Genomic DNA, 19,031 nt, shown 5'->3' on the forward strand with positions numbered 1-19,031 from the left:
GCACAGCTATTTCTTTATCATAACCCTGTCCAGCATTTCAAACCTTGCCCAATAACACTGAGCATGGAGCCTGAATAAAACCATGCATCTTCCTGGAAGTCGCAGGATGTTTGGTCTCCTCGTAAATAGTTTCAGTGAATGGTGAGCTGCAGAAAAAGAAGGTGGACAATCAGTCCCCACCCAGGCATGCTAGCATCTGCTGCTGAGGGAGAAAGCAGGTCCTCAGAGGGTGAGGATGATGGGTGTTACTACTAGTAGGTGCCCCAAGGAGTACTGAGGAGAGTGATTTGTGTGCCGAAGGTGTGAAAGTCGTAGATGCAGATTGTTGTGGATGCCTGCTGAGCTATCTCGGACCTGCCTTTGATATGCAATCGCTGTGAGTCATACCAGGGCAGGAGCGCGGCAATTGCCATATGGAGATCAGTACTCCTCAGGTACTGCAGCTGTTGTCAAAAAGCACTTTCAAACTCAGCAGTTGGCAGCCCCAGTGACTTTGCAGGAATGTGATAAGCTGCTTACCCAAACTGCATACGCCTTTCAGATCTACAGAGGGTGATAAATACCTGCAGGCTGCCAGAGTCTCCCGGTGCAAGTACAGATTTCTTCCAGTGACTTACTTATCTCTAGCAATGGCTCTGCATGGTGAGGAAGGGTGGGACGTTCTTCTGCTGTGTAAATTGCTGTGTCTAGCAGCTGTTTCCCCCAGCTTGAACAGCTGTGAAGACAGATTATTCCTTCATACTAATGCTAGCTGGGAGACAGACAAACGTAGGCATTTAGGACTTTCTGAAATCAATATTTAATATCTGCATTTTTAAGCTTTTCTTTCTTGTACTTATGATGCTGTCCTGAAAAACCCAAGGAGCTGCTTTATGTCATTAAAGGCAATTTCAGCTCTCATCACAGCAAGGAGAAAAGCTGAAGAGAGGTGCCTGATAGTGATGATTGAGTCACTTGGATAAACAGGGACAAGTTTGGATGCACTTATCAGTTTAATGTATCCTCCAGCAGAAGCCTTTGTGAAAAATCAAAAGAATTCTTTTGATTCTTTGGCACCTTAGCCGAGCTGGTCACCTCGGAGCCTGATTTCTAACGTGTGGCAAAACTGCAACATGTGCCAGATATGTTCTCCCTAGCTAAAACTTTCACGGCAAGTAAGCAAAATTTTAGCATGTTGAATGGTGGGCTTTTTTTTTGTTTTGTTTTTTTTTTAAGTGTTTAAGTCATAGTTGTGTCAGTGATCACTCTCAAAAAATGCTGTATATTTAGCCTTAAAATATAAAGTCTCCCCCGCCTTAGAAACTTTAAAAAAAAGGAATCTAGATTAGGATTCTAAATGAGAATTCTTTTCCCAATTCTCTAAGCCAAGGACTTTCCTTTTGAGGAAATTATGCCGTAGTATAGAGATTTTTCAAAATGAAATCGGTTCTGGAAAGGGAAAACCACGAGATGGTGCTCTTGACTCACTCACTGCCTGAAGCTGGATTCACTGAGCTCCTTTTGCTGTGTTCACAGAGAGTGAATTCCCTTCTCCTCTAATAGCTGTAGCTGTAGATCTAGTTGCTACAGTCATGGGGAATCAAAGTAAATCTGCAACCAGAAGAACAAAACCCAAACCTTGAATTCCATTACTGATTCTAACATTTGTTTCAAACATATTTGTGTAGGACATGAACACATTTGTTAAATTTAAAAATACACAGGAGCCTTTCATGAAAGCTCTGTTGTGCTGCAAAAATGCAGATGCCTTCTTCAAGGAGTGATTAACTGCCCTAAACATGACGTTTCCTTTGCCCAGCTTGTGCCCTCATGGTGACAACTGGAGAGCAAAGTCACCACTCCCAAGCAGTGGGTGCAAGCTGTCCTATGAAGCCATCAGTGCAGGTGTGGAGGAAGCAGCAAACCAAGCATTGCCTGGGATTGGACGTAGTGTTCCTGCCTGTGGAGGTTTGGTGAACACCTCAACAGCCCAACAGCTGTGCTGTCACCTTGACATGTCTTCTGGCAGGAGCTAATGGTGCTGACTTGCAAATTATCTGACAGTCACAACATGCTTATGTCACTTCTTGTAGGGTGCCTCCACTGTGCTTAGGAGGGGCTGGCATTTGTAGCTGACATGTCATTACCTGAATGCAAGGATGGACCAGGCCATTACTGTGATAGATGCTTGATTTTTGAAGACACTTGCCATGATGAAAAGATCCCCATTCTAATATATTTGAAATATGGAGTAGAAGATGAGGAGTTAGATAGACGGACAACTCCTGGATTTTGAGTCTTTACCTAAGGATGTACAAATTGTCAGGGGTGCTCAGTTTTAGTATAACCTTGTCAGAATGGTTTCTCCTCTGAAGTAGTCCATGGGAACTTAAGGATAAAGGTCAAAACATAGTGCTGATGTTCCCAACACAAAATAAAAGCAGCTAGGCTCTGTGAGCCTGCTGGCACAGGCAGAAATAGTTGCAGGACTTAAATGATGGAACAGACATTTTTGTAGTGGCCATTGAGATGGTTGAGCAGCAGCTGAGGTTTTGTCTCTTAAGGTTTCATATTGTTCTGCTTTTTGCATTCAGAGCTGCCCTCACAGTACCTCAGTCCAGCACTCAAACCAGCCCTCTGCAGCCCTCAGCCAGCTGCAGTGTCAGGGCCATGGCCTGAAAAACAGCCCTGAGGATGTCGCTGGCCATGCAAGTGCATGTCTGGGAAGAGGGAGGGAACCCTGCCCCTCCAGTGCCCTATTCCCCACCTCACAAGTGCTGGGCTAGCTTTTGGGGTGTGCCAGTAGTGCTGTTGCCTTTGGCTGGTGTAAATGTGCCAGGCCAGGGTGGGAAAACCAAGGCCTCTGGGCATTTGATGTTTCCTGGTAGCCAGAGCAAGGCAGTAATGATTCGTGCTGGTTTGGGGTTAAAAAGCCTCTCTGCCTTCATCAGGCCCTCAAGTCAGACTCACACTGAAAGGGTCAGGGGTGTCTCTAAGCTAAAGTACTTGCTGTGGGCATATAAAGGTGAGGCAGCCCCCAGCGGCTGTGCAGAGGGACTGGGCTCGGGAGACACTCCCGTGTGTTTCAGGACGAGGTCCAGCTCTTCCAGGGCTAAGGCATGGCAGCTACAGCTTCACACGAGGGACTTGGGATGGGCACAGCTGTGGTGGCCACCACTCCCAAAACCCCCCTCTGCTTCCTGCCCGTGCCTGCTCTGTGCCCAGCAGAGAGCGCAGTGCCCCTGCTCAGCAGGGATGGAAGCTGCTTCCAGAGGCTCCACTGGAGCCGGCTGATGCATGAATCATAATGCAAACATGATGACACAAGAGCTCTGAGACTTACCTCTTGTGTTTAGTGTCATTTTCTGAGGGTCTACCTTGGCTCAGTTAATTACATTGTGCCACAGATTTTTGTTAGTCATATGTAGATCTAATTTTCAAGATTGTCCCTCGGTACCAAATTAGCCGAGAAAACATCAGCTGCAATTTGCTTACAAACATACTTTAAACACCAGCTGCTTGTAAAAATGCATATGATGTTTTTAAATTAAAAATCTCTGTGTTGCCTTAAAAATACTTGCAACAGGGAGCATAACATTTACTCTCTGCAACAAGTTTACTTATGTACTCAACAATAAAAAATCTGTGTGTCAGTAGGAAATCCAGAAAGTTTGAATTGTTTCATGTCCCTTTCTTTCTTTGTGGCACATCATCATTGTGTAAAAAATTATGATGCCAGACTGTAGTAGTAAGAGCCCTCTGAAGCAGGGTAAAAATCATGTTAGCTGTCATATGTTTAAGTAAATCAGTAGGAATACCACAGGACTTCCAATCTGTGTACACTTTAGCAATGGTTTTTGGCAAAATAAGCAGTTCACATTTCCTCTGACCTCCTCACCTCTGTTAAATAGCAGTTATAGTCTAAGTATTAGTACTTGATATACAAATGGAAAATATATAGAATAAGACATCTCAATGCCTTACACCACTTCCACAGCCCCACCACTCTGCCATGAATTAACCATGTAGTAGATAACAAGTACACTTTTTTAGTATTTCTATTTGTACTCTCAACATGCTAATACTCATGGAGTTATTCTCTTGTCAGTACTGATAATCTTCACTCTTCTCAACACTCTTGTAAATAGCTTATATCCTGAAGGCTGACTTAAAAAGATTAAGATAACTCTTTTACTGCTTAACATATCAGAACAGAAGACATATTCTTTCCTTGTAGTTACAATCAAGAGAAAGATTTTCACTGTTCATACAGAACCCTTTTTCCTCACTGTACCAATGTTTTCACAAAGTTTCTCATGTAGATGGTAATTCAGTATATTGCATTATGTTTACATGCCAGTCTCAAATATGATTAAAATTCTCTCAGATTTCCTATCCATACACATTGACACTGAAGCAAATTAAATTCCTTCTTTGTACTTACTTTACTGCATGTCAATTTCTTAAGTTCTGGTGACCAAAATCAAATGTACTGGTTGTGCATGTCTTAGTAAGATTTGTATTTTGTGTTACCTGGTGCTCAAACAAGTAATGAAACTTCTGGGAATGTGAGGGGTTGTTTACAAAAGAAAGATTACTGGCTTAATTAATTAATTTTTGAAATTTGATTACTTTATTGATGAAATAATATATATATATATAGATACAGCTATAGATATACAAAAGAGATTGTATGAAATTATAAAAAATCAGGCTCAGCTCATTTAAGGCCAAGTGAAGATCAGAGGTAGCAAATATCTTTATTTTTCCTTCTCTTATGAAATTCACCTTTTGAAGCAACTTCTTCATGCAGATAAGTGATGTTCACTTGCACAGCCCTCCTAAGTCTACAGCACATGTCTACTACTTATGCAGCTGATAAAACCAGAAATTTATTCTCCTGCATAGAACCAGGATAAATATTTATCGCTGCTGAAATAGTTGTCATTCCAAGTGAAAACATGTGTAACTTGACCAGTGGATTAGGCTTCCAAAGTTTAACAGATGTTAATTATGGAGAGGATGGTGGAGGGTAAATATTGCTTTTCCTTTGCTATCTTTCCTGAATAAATTAAGTATATGATTTAATATGGGCTTACAAGGACTATAAGCTAAAAATAAAAAAGGCCATGAGCTAAATTACTATTTATTTCTGTTCCTTTGATCTTACATTAGTAGGTTCTCATTCAGAGAAATCATTAAATATAATTGTAAAGTTCAAAAATATTTCTGAATGTTTTCAGTGCATATGAACAGAAATTCTTTCTTATGAATCAACTAAATTTTTATTCAGGGAATATGGTTCTCCTATTCCAGAGTTATCTGTATACTTAATGCCAGTCCACAGAAAATCTATTCAATTTCAAAACAAAATACATTACACACAGAAATTAGAAAGTCTGTAAACTATTGTGCTAGGGCTTAGTTGCAAGTAAGGACATTTTACAATGTATTTTTTTAAGTTCTGACTTTAGTTTTAATTTGCAGAATTTTAAACTTATATTTTTGACTAATTTTCACAATGTGAAGTGTGTTTTATTAAAGCTTTTTTTTAAATGTATAAGCTTATTAAAATATAAAAAGAACATGAAGTATAACAGCAGGTAAATATTTTTATCTGATAAGTTGAATTTTTGAATGGGGTGTTAGCCCCTTTTTTTGCTTTTTCATTACCTCAGATTCTTTCAGAGAAAGGGAAATAAAAACATTATTCCAGCTCGGTTCAATCTGTCTTTCACTTTTATTAGTATTTAGCAGAAATTTCCGTGGTAACTGTGCTGAAAAGACATCAGTTGTATAAACTTGTGAACAGGAAATCATGAAAGTATGAAAAATAAAATATGTATGCCATGTCTTTGTTTCTACTGAATAACAAACTAGAAGTAATGTAATTTGTAATCCAGCTTCCTAGGGTTATAGGGGAAATACACGGTTATTATTTATTATGCAGCTTAGAATAGCTGGGCAAATATTTAATGCAGTATGATAAGAGGCATTGGCTTTAAGAAATCAGATTTTAAACTGATGTGTAGGTGAGAATGTTCCTTTTCAGGCCACCACAAATATCACAGTCTGCTGGTAGTGGGCCGTACACCTGGTAGAAAAATTTTGAAGGATTAGCAATTAAAAGAAGTCAGCAAATATTTTGGCTACCATCTCCAAGCCTTGTTTAAAGCCAGCAAGAAAGCACATCATTTTAAAAATTAACATGGAGGGAAACATGATCCAAAAGGTTTTTCCTTAAGCTTGCCCTTAAGGGCATGAAAGGAGCTCAATACAGGATTGTGATACACAGCCTATGGGCAAGAAATTGATCCATAAATCTTTGTAAATTAAGCCAGTATTTGTGTTACTGAAAAATGGATTTCATCTGCTGGTGAACTCAGAACACTCATAGGCATGATATATCCTCTGTAGGAGCTCAGTTTAGCGACGCTGCTATATTGTATTAGAAGCTGCTACAAAATTGCCACAAAAACCTCTACTGTATGTATTTTCAATGCCATTCTTGTCTTGGTGTGTTTTGTAGGTAATAAATGTTAACTCTGAGGAGGATGAAAAAACATCATGATAGTTTTTGTATTAAACCTCAGTTAGCATGACTTAAATTCAGAGTAATTAGCAGCATCTAGGTTTTCTTTATTTACGCTAAAATTTAAACACCATGAAAAGCATCAAGAATATATAATTAAGGAGATCTGAGAGATCATAGAATTTAGTCCAGAGAGTACAGGACATCTCTATAACAAAACTTTATTGTCTTCTTTATATGTGCCGTGTCATTTCAAATTTGTTTATTTAAAAGGTTGTGCAATTTTAAAATAGTTGTCTGCTTAATATTTCTTGATTTTCATCACCTTATTCTTGCAATGCTGATGACAAATTTCAATACTTTTCAGAATATTTTGCTATCTTTCAAGCTAAGACTTTCTGAGTCAACAGACTCGAACTTTCACAAGGTCATCTTACACAATGACCACTGGGGAAAAACTCCAAAAGAAAAACACTTATTTCCAATAGCATTAAAAAAATTCAGTAAAACTTTCTGAATACCAGAGAATTCAGAAATGGAGCAAAAGTTGCCATCTTGAAGTTTGGTATTTGTTACTTCTAGTCTACCAGTGTAATGTCCACATTGTGAACATAGAACATGGTATGACTTGAAGGGAGCCTGAGTTGAAGCTGGGTCTGCCCTTAGTTAGTATGTGCTCATCCAAGACATTCTCTTTGCATATAAAACTAGTCCTCAGATATCTGTTTTGCCTTCAGTATGAGTATGTAATGAGGGTGTGCCTGCAGAGCCTTTCTCTTTTTATTTTTTCCAGACTTGTGAATTCTCTGCCTATGCTCTTAGCAAGAGGTAGCATGACAAGTTCTATTCAAAACCAGACATGCAACTGAGTTAGCACCATCCTGAATGCAGCCTGGGGAGTCCAGGGTTGCCCCTCAGCTTTGCTCTTTACACTGGTATGACATGGACATGGGTATCACATGCACTCCATTTCTCTCGTGTCCCATCATTCACACATGCAGGTGCTGCACACACAACTCCTGCTCTCAGCTTCCAGCTCTCCACCATGCAAAGCTCACAGCACTGAAAATCATTTACTGTTATTTTAACCAAAGACAGGGTTGTAGAAGACTTGGTTCTTCTCTTGGACAGAGTCATGTTCTGAGCAAGCAAAGGCTGGGTTTTTAAAGAAACTTTTAAGTACTTTTGTACTCCCCCATTTCTGGTCAGCCAGAGGCAGGTGGGTACAGGCTGGCAGGGAGTGGTGCTGTTTTCCAGCACTGTATAAACATTCCCACAGCAGTGCTTCACTGCTTGGGCCACTTCCTCCCTAGCAGCACAGGAAGTGCAACTACCCACCTTCACACCATTGGAATCATGGTGTCCACCCCATCTCCTGAAGCAGCTGGAGACTACACTTTTTAATTTGAAAATACCTGGTATGGATAACATCTTTAAAGAAAAAAAACAAAACAAAAAACCCCAAAACAGTCAGTGCTTTAACATCAGAACAGAGAAGACAGAAATATCTTCTTACCTGCTTTCTGAGTGGATGTAAAACAAGCAGGTGAAAGCACATGCACATGTAATTCTTGATCTTTGCCAGGGCAAAGATACAAACTTACAGAAATCATTACACTAATGCAGTGATACTTTTCCTTCCTGCTGCAAGGTTGGCTATAAAAAGTGTAGGAGCTCATGCCATCAGTGTCACTCTACATCCTTGGTACTAAACTTGGCCATGATTTCAAGTTTGCTGTCATGATAATCTTTCTCTGATGCCAACAACCATACCAGTACCCACATATTCCTCCAAAGTAAGTCTTCTGCAAAAAAGGAGGAAGGCAAAGAAAAGTGCAGAAGGCAAAATAAAGTGTGTACCAAAGATTTTTTTTCTTTCATTAGATATTTGTCATGCATAATATTTTTGAGTCCTATTTTGTCATGAATTAAAGCACAGCATTCCTACATTTTTGATTAATTTCCAAAAGTAATGTCAGAAAAATATCAGAGTTCAACATAAGATAATATAATTGAATTTATCTGTTTATCGATGCATTTATGAATGTTGTTTAGAACACACATATTTCTCGAATTACTACCTTGTTTTATAGTCAATGCTGTTTGGCTTTAAATTCTACTTCACTGAAGTTATTTCTAATTCTTTCAGTTCCTAGTGCTTCCTATCTTATTAAGAATGTAAAGCCATCTCTCTGTATACAGACTTGCAGGCATGATGAGGTGGATTCAAAGTTAATGAATCTTCCTCTTAATTTTAACCCCTGAGTACGGCCATGACCTTCTCCTCCTACATTGTTGAATTATAATGAGGTCGGGGGTGGTTTAATCTATTGATCCTGTTGCCCATGACAGCACTGCTATATTATTAATTGCAGACACAGACTACATGTGCATACTTATCCCTCATTTCAAGAAGAGATACTTTGCAATCTTTATGTAACAGAGCCATGCTCGGCATCTAATTATCCCAGCTTAGGCTTTCTAACTAGAGTATGTTCTTAATTTGCTGTGGAATGCCAGTCACCATAAGAGCAATATAAGGTACAGTACAAGGCATTCATAACATAGCTGAATTCTAGGCAAATGTATGATGAGTATGTTACAGAAGTTTAAGCACCAGTGCTGAGTGTAATAACAGTTCCAGGACTCAGTCCTGGTTTTCAAGATGCATTTTAGTTTAAAGGCTATCCAGTGGTGTTCAGGATAATTTTTTCTGCTTTACAATATGAATGAGTTTGGAGCATATCTACAGCTACAAGCTGGCAAAATAAAAGTGTTCAGAAATGTTTACAGTAACTGAGGCTAACTAGTACAGAACAGCCCATGCCTGTGCTAGTGAATCCCCAGTGCCTCCAAAGGAGGTTGACTATGTGCATGTGACCTCTTTGTGGCAATGTCCATTCAGTGTTAACTTTTGAAGAGTACCCAGGAATTATTTGGGAAAAAATTATTTGGTACATGCTAATAGCACAACTCTAGCATGAGAAGACAGTATTCCTATGCCCAGGTACCTCCTCAGGTAATTTATAATTTGCTTGCATCAACACAGCCACAGTGGACCAGCTCAGCTGCTGTAACATAATCAGCTGAGGTTTTAGAATACAGAATGATCTTTGCTGAAACTATGTCATTTAAAAAGTAATTGGAATTTGCCCCACATTCTTAATTATATTTATGGCAGTGAGATAATTTGTTGGGTAACAATCAGTTCACATTCAGATTTCAAACCAAAGGGGTAAAGTTTAGGGAAATCTCTGGAACCTACGCAGGTCAATGGAGAAAATACCAGGTTGGAGTGTTAAGACATCTCCTGGCAGTCTGTGTCACACTGCCTCATCTTACTCCTGTTTCCAGTGACTGTCCTGTTTTAAGAGACAAGTAAAAATGCACTGATGTTGTAAGAAATATGTGCAGTTTCTGTTGTTTCCCAAAGGATAGCACACCAGATAGAAAAATAGATAGATAGATAGATAGATAGATAGATAGATAGATAGATAGATAGATATAGATGGACTGTAGGAACTTAAAAACCACTTATAGTGAATAAATTACCATGCATGTATAGATCTGATCCCCTCTTAGGAAAGATGCAGATGTCTAACAGTGCCATGGAAGAAAAGTACACATCCTCAGATAACTGAGCTGAATTGAAGGGATTCTGTTCTGTTTCACCCTGGGCACATAGAAAGGATGTGTTTTTTTCCTGTCCTGGAAGGAGTAAAGAGAGAGATAAAGAGAGTTGTGTATGATGATAGAAGGGCAGGGAAAAAAGACTTCCAATCCTGAGCAATGTCAAGGAAATGGAAAGAAAGTCTTTTTTTTCTGAAATTCCTGCTGCAAGTTAGGAAGAAGAGGTGGCTAAGAGCCGAAAGTATGACTTAACTTCCTGACCTTCTTGCCCTAGCTATGCCTGAGTATCACTTGCAGTATTCAGCAAATTAAGATTTTGTCTGGTAATACCCAGACTCTGCATGTGAAAACAGCACATAGATTCCATGTCAGCCAAAGATTCCCAGGGATTTACCTCTCAGATGAAGCCTGTAATTTATGTTTGGTGAGACAGATCTTTCAGCTGTTCTAAATCAAAACTCCTACATGATTCACAGCATATGAGGCTCTAGTCCAAATTGTGTATAGATAATTTCTGTTATACTGTAAGGATTATGGGGCTGGTTTTTCTTGCAAATTATGTGAGCATAATTTTGGAATAACTGCAGTGAATGTAGAAGTTTTTCTTCATTGAATGAGAAGTGAATTAGCTCCAAAATGTGTGTGGCAAATATATAAATGACAGATCATGTTGTGTTGTCTTTGTCAAGTTTAAACCCCAGCAGGCATATATTTAACTCCATTGATAAATGTGTTAAATTGAGCACATCATCATGTTAAATACACAATAAATTTGTGGCTAAATCACAATAAATTTAGTCAATTCTTTCTTTTTAGTACTCTTACAGAGAAAAAGACACTGATTATTCAATTCAATTGATGCTGCTAAAATACCAAGAATTTTGAGACAAACAAGCTTTTTCCACACAGAGAAGCAAAGCAAGAAAACTATGTAATACTCTTGAAAATGTGCCGAGAGGTTATAGTTTTGAACAATTCAGCAAGGAGTTGTCAGATCTGTGAAAGATTTTTATGAGATGTTTCCTTAATAACAGTGTAAGAATTGGTTCCCCCGTGGAGTATCTTTTGCAGCCATTGTACTGCTAACAGCTACTGTTTCTCTCTGTACAAGGAGAAAAAATTTCTAGAGTGGCACAGTCCAGCTGAATATTTACAGATAAATTCATCTAAAATTGATTTAGACTCCAGGATACTTCTGCCTGGCTCTTCAACCTCTCCCCAAGGGATGGCTATTCAAGTAATGCAGGTAGTCCTAGAGACACATCCAAAAATCTCCAAGCACAGCAAGAGGGCAAGACTGTGTCACTGTGGGAGAGCAGGTGGAAAGAAGAGCAAGTATTCTCCTGCACCTCCATGTGCCCTACATTTAGATTTGCTTCTGGAGCAAGCCAGCCCAGAGACACATCCCTCATCTGGAATACAGCCCCAGTGCTGACAGATTCCAGGCTACTGCCTGAAATGTAATTACCTCTGATATGTATAACTGAAAGTCTGGAAGAAGACACTTTGAATGCTGCTTTCCAAGATGCTTGTGAAGTGCTGGCATGAGAAATTGAACCCAATAAAATAAGAGGGGAAGGCTAAAATAGAAGTGATAGACATTTATTAGCCATTTGTGGAAAGTGTTGGTCATCATGCATGCTAAGTGGCGATAATGATGCGCTGTGATTGTGTGGTGACTCAGAGCTGACTCCAGAAGGCTGCAGCAGCTGCTCTGCTTCCAGCCATCCTCTTCCCTGCTGCTATGGGGAACTGTGTTGGTGGAGAAACAGTGGCTTTGCCCATTCTGCCCAAGATAGAAGCCTGGAGGCTGGGGAGGAAAAGCTGGTAGGTTGTCATGACGGCCTTTTTTTGTATTCCCCTTTTACTCTCATGGCAGTAACTCCCTCCAGTGACTGGAGGAACAAAGGCAGCTGAGGCATTTCTACAGCAGGTCTACACTGGCATATGGGTCTCACCTGGAGCACCTGCAAGAAGTGGCTACCTTTCCTTTACTTGTGACTCAACAGCTGGTGATTTGGCTGGGTCACTCACCCTTCTACCACAGGCAAGCTGAGGAGCTCTAAGTAGCCTCAAGGGTTCAGGGAAAGCAGGAAGATTTGGTGCCCCAGAATTTTATTAGATGCTGTTATTCACTGTAAGGTGGGGTCTGCTTTAAACATGACAGGCAGCTCTTTCAAAACAGCTGGAGGTGGAGAGGAAGGTGGAGGAGTACAGGATGAGCTTCTTTCTTCAACTAGAGAGAGGGAGTGGGGAGGTGCATGACACTGAATCATATCTTCAATACTTTTGTATTGAAAAATAGACTGAGGAGAGGCTCTGCTACTGACACAGGCCTTCAGCTAGCAGGTGCCTGTGGATGTTCAGAGCCCATGAAACCATCTGGGGTGACTTACTGCCATTAGGAGCATCTCATGAAGCACTTCTTGCTAGGTATGTCTGTCTTATGTTTTTTTGCTTATTTCAGGTTTAGGAATTGAGGCCAGAGAAGAGAAGCTGCACTTTAATAGGCCTGAGGTATGCAGGGCTGTTTCACAGCTTTGGCACATGGCACCTCAGTATTGCAGAGTCTCTAGAGCAGGGCTTTTTCTGATTTGGTCATTTGATTTGGAAATTTTCTATCCTTCATATTTAATTTTTGTAGAAATAATTACAAACCAACACAACATTAAACATAACTTTGCTAAGTGGCTGTTGGAGTTGCATACCAGCTCATTTCTGTCTTCATCATCCCACCCCAACCTGATCCCACGCTTTGCTGCAGTTGCTACTGCAGGAGCTGGGGGAGAACATTAACACCCTCCTGTAAGTTGTTTTTGATGGTAAAACTGATGCATTGTTGAAAGGAGAGATGGCTGAGGTCAATCACCAAGCCACGTTGATTGAGGGTGTTGTGTTCATGTTTTGTTACAACATGTTGATAAGTAGTTTTTGGCCTTTGGAAGGATACACTTTGGAAGGAAGTTTTTCTGTTGACAATACTTAGCTCTAGGCTGAAGTTTTCAGTATCATCATCTCATCTCAGGGAAATCTTTACATTTACTAAGCTAATAATTTAACATAATAATCTTCAATGAATAAAGTCCAAAACAATCCCAAAGCAAACTTTTTCGTATTGTGGTCTAACGTAACCTCATGGACCAAAAATGATCTTTCAGAGGGAAGTGTTGCAGTCACTAGCTAGGGCATCATGACAAATTATACACTCAAAATACATGTGAATTGTATAGTGATTTCCTGAGAAAATATCTCTCACTTTAACCCTTGGATACTGCCTATTTAACTTCTCTAATTGTCTTGGGAAACTTAGGGTGCTTGATTCCTTTCCAAGGCCTAATCCAAGGGGTGCAGCAAGGGACCAGAATGGATCAGCATGGCTCCAAATGGTGTTCTGGTTGATGTGGACATGGACAGCCTAAAAGGGGTAGAGTCAAGAGGACACATTACATTACTGAAATCACAACAGATATTTTACCTCATGAGTTCTGCACTGGAAGGAATGAAATCATTAATGTTATTCAGATACTTCCCTTCCTAGGCCTTGCATTACAATTATCTTTCTTACAACATTTCTTTCACTTGCTTTACTGACCTCTGCTTCAGGTTTCCTAAGAAAAGTTTTATTCATTACATACACCAAAAGTTCAAGTAGACAGTTTTTGTGGAGGGAGATGAAGGTTAGAGAAAGCTTGTTTATATCTTTATTACAAGGGAACTAGAACACTGCATTTGTGAACACAGAAAAGTCATCCAATTATTTAAAATCAAACAGCTTTTGTTCAAGGTGAGAAAATGTAATTTCTCTATTTTTTTTCACAGTAGTATTCTGCAGACTTTAGGGGAATTATTCCAGTTTATGGTTACCTAAAATTGGAAAGAAAAAGACATCCCTTTTTAATTCTTCATTCTTTCTTTTCCAATACTTGATTCTCACACTGTTTTTCAGTGTATACTGAGGATGAAGGAGATCTGTTGTGGTGTGTAACAAATTCTCTGCAACCTCTGCTGTTTGTCTGAAAGCTTGCTGAATACAGCTCTGCAATGTCAAATGTCTTTGATTTGATTTGGACTGGACCAGATGTCAACAAATTGGAATTTAATGTTGTTGAGACAGAGGACAATGTAGGAAGCATAAAGGGTTTCATTACAAATTACAATTAAAGAAGACATTCAGATGCAGTTGTGCAGTTTTTATATACTGCAACTTAGAGCAATTAGGAAAAAAAAATCAGAAATCCTGTTTTTCTCTCATTCCTTATGAAGAAGTGAATGGGAATTCAGGACTTGTATGATAAAACATGGTCATGGTGGGTTTTTTTTTGTTTTCATCATAACGTTTATTTTTAAAATAAAAATTTGTGGTATATAAGGTGACATTCTTCTTTAGCCCTTTTAAATTATGCATTATTTGTTTATCTGGGGGAATATTAGACAGAAAATCAACAAAAGGCCAGTGTTAAGGAGCAAAAACCAGCCTTGATTATAGTTTCAGACTAATCTGCAGTACTATGAATAAAGCTGGCAATGATCTTTGCTTTCTTCATGCTGCCAGCAGCAAATATACAAACAACTTCATTTTTCATGCAGAGGTGATTGCAAAGCAAGTTCTAAAAGTCAGAAATGCACAGAAATTAACTGTTTAGACTGCCTGTGTGAGCATTTGCCAGATGATGATTGCTTGTTGCTTAAATATGTACTAGAAAATACAGAACAATGAAGAGGGAGAACTTCCATTGCAACATGGCATCTGCCTCTCTGCAGGAGAAAGCCACTTTTCTCCAGAAAAGGAGAAACAAGGTGGAACAAAGATTTCTTTTTCTAGTTCTGACTTACCTGTGGTACATCTGCCTGGGACCTCAGAGACACTTTTCTTCTGTCCACCTGATGTGCCCTCACATTTTCATTAGGAGAGCAGATGGTCTGGCTTTCAGGAAAATGGTTGTAATGGGATGTGGAATTGACTGGTAAGCCTCAGGAAATTTGAAGGAGTCAGGAAGGGACTGGGACCAGTTTTCTTCAATCCTGAACAGCCATATCTCCTTCCTGGTGCAGGCAGTGTGGTGGGAATGGAGAAAGAAAAATCTCCAAAGAATGGTTTCATATACAACTGTATAAATATTCCCAGAGGGGTTTTTTGTTGGTTTTAATTTGATTTTCTTGTTTGTTTGTTTCTTTGGGGGGTGGGGGGGTTATTGGGTTGGGTTTGATTTTTTGGTTTTTTGTTAGTTTGGTTTTGGTTTTGGTTTTGGTTTTCTTTATTTCTGCAAAGCTGTATATACTTCAGATTGCATTAGTTCTGCACACTGTGTTAGATGCCTTAAGGTTCAATGTCTATTTTTGCTGAATTTAGACCTGAACCTTTCTGGAGCCTAACCTTAAAAAAATCAGAAATTCAGATTATCTATGTTGCACCCCATTGATGCTGAGGGAGGTTATGAGAAATATTGCTCTTTGGTTTGTGGAGATCTCCATGGAGATACTTCCTGGTATGTCTTCAATAAAATTATTTTACTGGAAGAACACTTAACTCTTCACTTTTTTTCTTTTAGATGACTGAAAAAAGATATTGGCCAATTACAATTTTGAGATTTGTTCACCTTCTAATTGTAACCAAATGTTGCAAAGCACCATAAATCTTTTAAGAGCTTTGTCAAGAACAAGCATGTCTAAAAGTGGTTTTCATCAAATTTTTATGTGACGTAAAGGATAAGTAAGATCAGTTAATAAGTACAAATCTTCGTGATTTCCATAAAATGCTCATTTACCAAGAGTAGTTTTTTCTCTACCAGCATTATAGTCTAGTTCTTCGTTTTTCTAGAAATCCAAATCTGGCCTGAGAATGATCTTAAAAGTAGACTAGAATAGTAATTGCACCTATTAAATGTATCTGGTCTGGTAGAATCCAGTGTAGATTGACTTCATATCAGACATAAATGTTAAAATCCACATTTTTGAGATTAAACTTCTTGAAGTGCGTGACTTTATTCAGTGAGTGATCCTGAACCTAGGAGATGCAATGCTTGATTTTGCAAGAAAGAACAGTTCTTCTGATGATCCACAGCTAATTTTCTTCCTCCTCATTTTTTTGTTATTATGTTAAATATAGCCAAAATGTCTATCTTGATGTAACTAATTTTATAGGCAATTTTGAATTATTTAAAGCATATTCTCTCAGTACCAAGGTACAATTTTTCTTACCAATTAAAACCAAAGCTTGAATTCTGTCTTTCAGACTCCCCTTTCTTCTTTACTACCCTTTATCACATCCCCAATGTTTTAGAGTAAAATAAGAAGCAGGTGCTTTATTATTGTTATGATTATTATTTATCTCAAGTACATAGAGGAGCAAGCAGGACAGAAAATACTAGAAAGACAATGCAAATAGAGACAGAAATCTATAAATGAGGCTTCATATCTATTTCAGAGGAGTGAATGGTTAAGAAATATCATTCGAAAGGAAGAACACATGGCAATGGAATCTGTTGCTACAATTTAAGGTTCTTCCTTCTCATGATTGAAGCAAAGGGCAGACTATTCCCTACCTTTTTGCAAGGGTCTCGCAAGTCTGCTCCACTTTACCGATGCCAGGATGATTTCTCTGCTTTGGTAACAGCAAAATATTGGTAACTCATATTAGCTGTTATCTTTTCTACTCTTCAGCTTCTTTTCTGAGAATGCATAGAATCACAAGATAAATTCATCAGGAAGGGACATTGAGAAGTGAGTGTTCAGCCCAACCTCCTGCTCAAGGCAGGGTCAGCTGTTTGTGCTCACCAGGTTGCTCAGTCTTATCTCTGCCCATTATGTCTCACCCTCCTGATGCAAAGAGCCTTACTCCATCTTCTCACTTATTTTCCCAGAGGTTCAGGGGAGCTACAGAAAAGAACCCCAGAAAGGAAAGGAACCACCTCTGCAACAGGCTGAACCAGCCTTGCTTTCTCAGTTCATCCTCACACGGTGAGTGCTCTAATCCCTGACCATCTTGGTGGCCCTTCGCTAAATCCACCCTAGTTTATTTATGTCTTTCCTGTATTGGGAAGCACAAAATTGAATGCAATACTGTAGAAACAGTACAAGGAGTGCTGTGTAAAGGGAGATGATTACTTTGCTCCATCTCTTCTAGTCACACAGACTAAAATATTGTTGTTCTTCCTTGCTGCCAAGGCACACTGCTGACTCCTGCTCACTCTGTGTCTGCCAACACACCTTACCATCTTGCCAGCAGTGCTGGTCTCCTCCATCAAGCCCAACTGGCATAACTGCAAGGAGTTCTTCCTTCCCAGGTGAAGGACCTTGCACTTGTCCTGTTGTCTCCATCTTTAGTTTGTGCTAAATTCCAGGGTGTTTATAAAACACACCTGAATGACTTAGAAAAAAATCCTTACTGTAAATGCAGAGTCTGGGTAGAAATAGTCTATAAGGAGGAAAAGCCTATCACAGTGTTTAGAGAAAGAGAAGAACATCTTCAGTGAGCTGGGCATGTATCTCCCAATTAGCAGAGCAAATTTTTCTCTTTCAGTTATCTCTCAGAACAAAATCTATGGGCCAGTCAATATATTCAAAGAAAAGAATTAATCTTAGAAACATACAATATGCTGAGTTGGAAGGGACTTGCACAGTACAGTTCTCAACTGAGATAAGTTTTTTGTTCTGTGATTTATTTAAAAACGTTATGCTAATACTTTGTGGGTAACAGACTACTATGCTGGATTATGCACACTCCAAATCTGAGGATTGTCTGCAATCACATCCAAGAAATCAGATCTTGCAAAAAAACCCAGGACAAACCCACACAAGCATCTTTCCTTCTGTTGTAGGAGTCATCATTGACTCTGTAGAAGAGAATGTTGCCTGAAGACCCCACAGCAGCCACCCAGTATCTGAAGGGGGCCTTCAAGGAAGCTGAAGAAGGACACTTCATCAGGAACTGTAGCGATAGGACAATGCGGAATGGCTTAAACCTGAAAAGCGGTAGGCTTAGATTAGATGTTAGGAAGGAATTCTTTACTCTGAAGGTGGTAAGGCACTGGAAGACACTGGAACAGGTTCCTCAGAGAAGTTGTGGATGCCCCAACTCTGGATGTATCAAGGCCAGGCTGGATGGGGTTTTGAGCACCCTGATCTAGTGGAAGGTGTCTCAGTCCATGGCAGGGCTGTTGGAATTAGATGTCCTTTAAGATCCCTTCAGACCAAAGCATTCTATGATTCCATGTTTCTATTACTCTATGACCCCAAATTGCTATGCAAGCCTACAATGCTTTATTGATGTGTAATTTCAGTTCTGTGATGGATGCATGGTTTACTTAATAGCACCTTGAAATTATTCTCAGACTAGCAGATATGTTGTGATAACATGAACTTCTCCCAGAAAATTCCTGTTTGTCCCTTTGTGTCTACAGTTCTGCTGAGGTTTGGAAGCTGAAATTTACTGAGTTGTCTAGTTTCTTAATCTCTTTGTACCATGCTCATCACCATGGTTTGAACATTTGTTTGATTACCAAAGCTTTATTGTGTCTCACCAGTGTATGATAGGGAGAAAACAAGTTATTTCTTATCATCCAAGCTTTAATCTTCAAGCAGGATGCTAAAACAAGCTATCTGCCTGTTGCCCATCATCTCAAGCCATGAGTACTATATAATGATACTTCAGATCTCACACCTTTGTGCAGTGCAATTATAATTATATTACTGGAACCCACACAAATGCATTCTAACTTGCCCAAGACAACAAAAGCTTTGATCTCCAGTTATTACTTCCTGTGCTTGTTGCCTTCACATTTCTTCTGCAGAGTACATTGGATCATTGCAGTATGAAATTAATCTCTTGAAGAAGATAAATGACTTTTTACTTTCTATTTAAAATATGTTCTTGCTTTTCTATTCATAAACA

At 39.2% G+C, this 19,031-nt stretch overlaps 1 long non-coding RNA gene across 1 annotated transcript in view; it reads left to right on the forward strand.

Moving 5' to 3' along the window:
- The first annotated feature begins 12,442 nt into the window (after positions 1-12,442).
- LOC139593865 (uncharacterized) overlaps positions 12,443-19,031 on the forward strand; it is a 99,845-nt gene continuing 93,256 nt past the window's right edge. The window contains exon 1 of the long non-coding RNA XR_011680413.1: positions 12,443-12,574. This is a non-coding gene — a long non-coding RNA (uncharacterized lncRNA). The remainder of the gene's footprint in view (positions 12,575-19,031) is intronic.

This window comes from Agelaius tricolor, unplaced genomic scaffold (genome assembly GCF_023055355.1).
Source record: "Agelaius tricolor isolate 1412-34295 unplaced genomic scaffold, bAgeTri1.0.p SCAF_1, whole genome shotgun sequence".
In the NCBI taxonomy this organism is placed as follows: domain Eukaryota; kingdom Metazoa; phylum Chordata; class Aves; order Passeriformes; family Icteridae; genus Agelaius; species Agelaius tricolor.